Consider the following 7,008-nt stretch of genomic DNA (forward strand, 5'->3'; position numbering starts at 1 on the left):
AGCAGATGCCATTTGGGAGCTCCTCAGACCTGACCTTCCGGGAAACACAGACACATCCACAAAAGACAAAAAAATGAACAATTTCTGAATAAAAGTCTGAAAAAAAATAATTCTGAATAAAAGCCCGAAACTTTTTTTTTCTGAATAAAAGTCCGAAAAATAATATTTCAGAATAAAAGTCCGAAAAATTAAATTTCTGAATAAAAGTCCGAACAATTTAATTTCTGAATAAAAGTCTGAAAAATGTAATTTCAGAATAAAAGTCAGAAAAATAACATTTCAGAATAAAAGTCTGAAAAATAACATTTCTGAATAAAAGTCCGAAAAATAACATTTCTGAATAAATCCAGTATGTGCTGGTCGGTGGAGTATTGGTTCAGCGCATCCCATGGACACGTGGATCCACATACAAGGACATCTGCAAGCTGTACAGCGAGTATGTCACAAGGAAGTATGGAGAGGCAGTTGTTGTGTTCGATGGTTATCAGGGCACAAAAGACATGACACACCGCAGGCGACCAGGTGGGAGGACTGGAGCAGGCGTAACCATGGATGAAGACATGCCTATTATGATGAATAAAGACCTGTTCCTTTCAAACAACACAAACAAGCAGCAGTTCATCAACATGCTCAGTGGTCACCTACAGAAGAACTGTCAGACGTACCATGCTCCAGGTGATGCTGATCTCGTCTGCCACAGTAACAAACACTGTGCTCATTGGTGATGATACAGATCTGCTCGTCCTCCTCATATACCAAACCAACCTCAAGTCACATGACCTCTTCTTCAAACCTGAGGCGAAGAAGAGCATGAAGAAGCCACGTGTCTGGAACATCAAGGCCGCCAAGCAGCAGCTGGGTCCCAGTGTTTGCCCTCACATCCTCTTCATCCATGCAATAGCTGGGTGTGACACTACCTCCCGCATTTATGGCATTGGAAAGGAGCTCAAGAAATTCACAACCAGTGATGACTTCTGTGAGCAAGCTAAAGTGTTTGACACACAGTCAGCTACCACAGCAGAATGCACAATAACTAATCTTTGCACAATAACAAAGAATGCTTTGCTGTGCCTGGACAATGGGAAACCTGGGGAGGGACTCGACTCTCTACGACACTATCGTTTTTGTGAGAAGGTAGCTATTAGCACTTCACATGTACAGCCGCAGAGTCTGCCACCTACGTCAGCAGCAGCGAAGTACCACAGTCTTCGTGTGTCCTACCAGGTGCAGCAGTGGAAGGGAACCTCAGATTAACTCCTGCCACAAGAATGGGGATGAATGGGGAAAGAGAGTGATGAGGCTTGTCCCTGTCCAAACTGACTTACCACCAGCTCCACAGGAACTCCTCCGGTTCATCAGATGCACCTGCAAGACAGACTGCAGCAGCCTGAGGTGCACATGCAAGAAGCATGGCATTGAGTGCTCTGTTGCATGTAGCAACTGCAAAGGATTGGGGTGTGCAAACTCATCTCAGGCTGCATGTGATGAAGATGATGACGATGAAAATGGTGAAGATGAACCAGACACCTACTGATAAAGTTTTACTTAAAAGTTAACATGTTTACGTTTTTGTTCAATAGTGCCAACATGTAATCAATGCCTATATAATGTTGATTACTGCCAATTTATGTTGCCTTGTATAAAAGTATATTAATTTAGTGATTCGATTAAAGTTTAAAAGTTCAAAAACGTGTTACCAGGTTATGGTAAAAAAACATACTTTCCACCACTTGGATTTCTTAAGACTTTTTACATGTCATATAGGAGACATTTATGAGCAATAAACAGTTGAAAGATTTTCTGTTGCCATTTGTCTGAGGTTCCCCCCTCTTTTCTCACAAAATGCCTGTACTAGTAGCTGCATTGCCTGGACATGGGACATGTCATTCAGCCAGGTTAGATAAAATCAGACCAGCTGTTCAGCCTCTCTACCCTTGAAGATAGGATTCCCTGAAGCACAATGCTGCCCTCCTCCTCCCTCTCCATGCTCCTCTCCCACCCTCTTCCTCTCAAGAACTCTCTGAAATTGCCAACTTAAATAAAGGGAACTCCACCCCCCACAACATCTGTTTGGGCTGAGAGGCTGATTTCAGAAGCATTTCAGATTTCATGTTTTCGTGTTTCATTATTAATCATGCCTTGACAGATACATGCCACGGAGAGCATCTAGGTGCAGAAACAGCAGTGGATTCTAATTATTCTTCCAGGACATCCTATACTGCTCTACTTCCACACAGAGACACAGGGCTCTATTTTAACAACGTATTTCTTAGTGCAGACGGGGGCACGGACAATAGTAGGAACAGTATTGTTATTGGTGGTATACTTCTTCTTCTTCTTCTTTTCCTGGCTTTGGTCAAATAGCTCAAAAAGTCCCTGACCAAAAATGCTATGAATTTGCATGCCACAACTAGAGAGCATCAGTAACTATGGCAGAAAGAATGGCCATGATTAGACCATAGGTGGCGCTATAATAGCCAAAAGTAAATAATTAACTTCAGAATGCTGGCATTTCCACTCCGTTGGATGAAAATGTATGAAACTTGGTACATATGTGTCTTTCCTCATGGGGAACATATTTGCCTCAAGAACCCATAAGGTCCACCAATAAAGGTGACTGGTACCTTACAGGCCCGTGGTCCTAGGGTACTTCATAATATCATAGCTTAGTATATCATGAGTTCAACTTGGCCCATATTAGGTGAGTGGTCTACCCCCCTGTCTGTAGGTCTACCCCCTATCTGTCAATCTACAACCTGTCTGTAGGTCTACCCCGTGTCTGTCAATCTCACCCTATTTATGGTTATGGGGGCATATCTGTAGGAACATGCCCCATTGCAGCTTGCGGTTATATTTTCACCTGTTACTGCCGACACAAATTGCCAATCCTCCTGCGTTTGGACTTGCGTCCGTTTTGCGCTGGATGAAAATACAGCCCACACTGGACTGCATGGGATGTGATTTATGCCAACCCCTTTTAGACAGAAAGCTGTTAAATTAACACACCAGGCTTTAGGAGCCCTTTACACCTGTTCATTCTGCCTCCGGCCAGTAATATATGCGTGAGCGCTGTGTCTAGATTTACTACTCTCTACAGTCTACATAAATGCCAATATTTTTACTCAAAGTGACATGTTGGTCATGGTTTTATGGAATGGACGTATATTAAAATATATTTTTGAACACAAAAGGACACCACACAAAAGGCCAATTCCATAGAAAGTAAATGGTTTCACTCTCTTCTTAATGGAATTTAACTGCAGTATTAAATATCCATCCATCACATTGCCAATTTGTTGGTTTTCTTTATAATATACGCCATTTAGCTGACGCTTTTATCCAAAGCGACTTTGCAGTGACTGAATAAATTTTTCAGTAATCAAACCCATAACCTCAGTGTTGTTAGCGTCATGCTCTACCAACTGAGTCACAGAGGACCGTGTTCTATGTCTTACCATATTCTGTGTCTTGATGCATACACCATCATATACACCCTAATCCATCCTTTATGGGTATATTCTCCACAATGGACACTGGAGGTTCACATTCTTGTATAATAAAAGAGCTTTAAAAATGTAATACATTATTATGAGTATTATTAGCATTGTTATTACTTTAAAGGAACAGAGAGAGATTATACTCAAACATGACAAAACCAGACAAGACCAGGGTTGTAGTCAACTAGAGACACTAAACTCTCTCTCCATGATAAATATGGTTGCTTTTTCCCAGATCTGATCAGATCTTTGACCCAGAAAGGCCTTTAGCACTGACTAGAAGAAAAAAAGTTCCACTGCTGTGAGCGGTGCATTCAGTGCACTCAGTCCTTTCTGCAACTGTCCAATAAGTGTTACTTATAATTCAGTCACCTCAATTCGGGAGGTACACTGAAGGCACTTAACGGAAGTTTATTTTTGAAGGAACAGGGTTTCCAGTTATCCACCCTACTCCAGCGGTAGAGCAGGATCTCAGTGAGTTCGCCTATAGGCAGGTTCAAGTAAGGAGAAATATAATTGGAAGATTATAGAATGAGCATGGATAGTGTTAATGTAATGTTTTAGAAACTGTACAATGCGTATCTTAACAGAACATCACTGGATTTCACCTTCCCCTGATGTCTACCAAATGACCATCGGAGCCAATACAACAAAACTGTTATGTAAATACTCTTATCTATCTGTCTAAGTATGTATATGGATGATGTGTACATCATTGAGGTTTGGTTCCTGCAAACATTTGGGATTCTGTTGGTGACTAAATGTTCAACAGAGGTTGATCACAGTTGTTGGCCTCCGTAACACACAGTTACAAATGGATGAAGAGAGGACAGTAGCACTCTATGGTACTTGCCTTTGGTGATGCAGGTCTCTCTGAGTTGATGGAAATGTTATATTGTGTTTATATTACGTTTGATGTGTATTGTTTGTTATGATTGACTCACGTTTTGATCACAATTCTCCTTTTTGAATATTCAGTCGCAGTGTTATTATTTTTCATTAGCAACGTTTAAACATTCTGTTGCAGTGTATTTTGCAGTCACTAAAGTATGTTTATTTACTTTATGCACCAAAAACAGCCGTGGACTCACCCTTGACCCTTCTATTCTCTAGCTCCCCATGAGCAGATTGACTTTGATGCACATGTCACAGGCTGGACTCAAACTATTTTGTGTTTGTATGATGCGACTTAGTTCGCTGGGAACCATATCTCTTATGTAGCAGTGTAGATTGTTACCTTTTTTGCTGTATATTTAAGTTGCAGTGATATATTTCTTTATGTTGTGCTTTGTTGTGATTGTGTCACTGTGTTTTGTTGTCCCGGACCTACGGGAGTGTGCTGGGGGTTTAGCAATGACGCGATACCCAGATATAGGTGGCTTTCGTATGGGACTGGAGAGGGAACCGAAGGAATGGAGTAGCTACTGAGAGCGACCTTGACAGGTCTGGGGAAGCGACCTGGATGGGTCTGAGAGAGCGCTGCTGCAGCGGGATGAGAGACGGAGACACAGAGCACGAAGGTGCACCACAAGGCTCACTCCACACACACCTGGGAAGTAGGCAACTGCTTACTCCAGAGGCCAGATTGAAGTCGGCGTGCTTCTGTGGGTCCTGTGTTGTATGGGTGTTACTGCAGAAGAGAGTGTGTTGGCTGTGCGTCTCTCGTGCCCTGGTCCAGAGCGGAAGCAGTAGGCCCCAGAAGGACCCACGTCTCCACCTAGCCTTGATACGGACCCGTTTGGTAGGGGTTGCTTTCTGTGATTGTTGTATGAATATTGCCACTGGCCAGTCTGTTCTCTTGTTTTGGCAGTCATGGGGGACCACGGAAGAGCATGCAGGGCGGACCGGCGGAGCCAGGGATAACGGCGGCGGCATACGCTCCTGCAGCCAGGCACGGGACTGTACAGGATAAGGACATTCTGAGGATTTGCACATTTTAGCATTGGGACATTTTAAAGATGATTTATTTAATCAAATGTATTTCTATATTTAAATTGCTCTAGCCGCTGCCTTCTCTTGGTATTCACACACTGCTGCTCCTCCTCCCTCCCAAAACGAAGTCTGTGTGCTTTTGTTTAGATTTAGTTGAGCTCTTTGATTAATGATTAGCTAAGCTTCTACCTGCTATAACCTAGGTGGCGTTGTCAGACAACTCGCCCGCCTGACACACACTAACTGAGAAACAATACAAATTGAATACAAACATTTAATGTGGGCCTGGGCCAATGGGGTCAGGGCAAAGGATTTGCCAGTCTCGGTCAACAGGATATAAGCGAGCCGAGGCTGCGAGAGTAAGCTGGACGGCAGAGTAGCCAATCAACATACAACCTGGGCAATAGGCCTGTTACGCAGACTAAGCATAAGTAGCCAGGTTGTTGTTGTGGCACTCTACCTGTGGCCGTGGGTGTAGCTGGAAGTCGTCCTGTCTGTGGGTCATGGCCGCTCTGTTCACGAGTTCCTATGGTGGTAACACTCCATAAGTTATGCACACACCCTTTTCGGTGGTCGGCAGAGTCCAGGAGGGTAGAGCAGGCCTTGGAAGGGGCGAGACTCCCTTGTTCTGGTCAAAGGCTTCCAAAGAAGATCGAAGAGCCATGGTGGTGGCAGAAGTGGCAAGAACTGAGCAGGAACGCCTTAACATAAAGGCGGTGTCCCAGGGCCAGCAAGGACGCTGGACGTCATGGGAAGGTCTCACAAACAGGCCCATGTCATGGTCTGACCTGTGGAAGATCCCCCAAGCTAGGCTCAGCTTCCTGATCAGAGCAACATATGACACCTTGCCTTGTCCCCGAAACCTCCACCAATGGTTTTCTGCCGAAGAGACCTGCCCCCTTTGCAACACCATCAATGCGAGCCTCCAGCACATCCTGACAGGCTGCAAGACAGCGCTGTCCCAAGGCCGCTACACATGGCGACACGACCTGGTGCTGAAAAAGCTGGCAGAGGTGGCAGAGACATGCAGACAGGAGGCAAACAGCAGACCTTCCGCTCCAGACAGACATCCCATCCAGTTTGCAAGGGCTGGAGAGAGAGTCAAACCCTCCCGTCAGAGAGATACAGCAAGACTCCTCGCACCGGGTAGTGAGTGGACCATGAGGGTCGACCTGGGGAGACAGCTCCAGTTCCCCAGGGAGATCGTGGAAACATCGCTCCGACCAGACCTGGTCATGTGGTCAGAGGCTTGCAAGACAGTCCTTCTGGTCGAACTCACTGTCCCTTGGGAGGGTGGTTTGGAGGCAGCCAACGAGCGGAAGCGAGCCAAGTATGCAGATCTGGCGGCGGAGTGCAGGGAGGCTGGCTGGAAAGCCGTTATGTGCCCTGTGGAAGTGGGGTGTAGGGGCTTCGTAGGTTCCTCAGCTGCTCGCCTACTCCGTGACATAGGATGCACAGGAGCAAGGCATCGGAAAGTCATGAAAGAGCTGGCTGAGGAGGCGGAGAAAGGCAGCTTCTGGCTGTGGCTAAGAAGGAAGCATAAGGGTTGGGGGGCGAACAACACCTAGGGCATCAGCAG

Source organism: Nansenia antarctica (assembly GCF_963989245.1).
Source record: "Nansenia antarctica genome assembly, chromosome: 4".
Lineage (NCBI taxonomy): Eukaryota > Metazoa > Chordata > Actinopteri > Argentiniformes > Microstomatidae > Nansenia > Nansenia antarctica.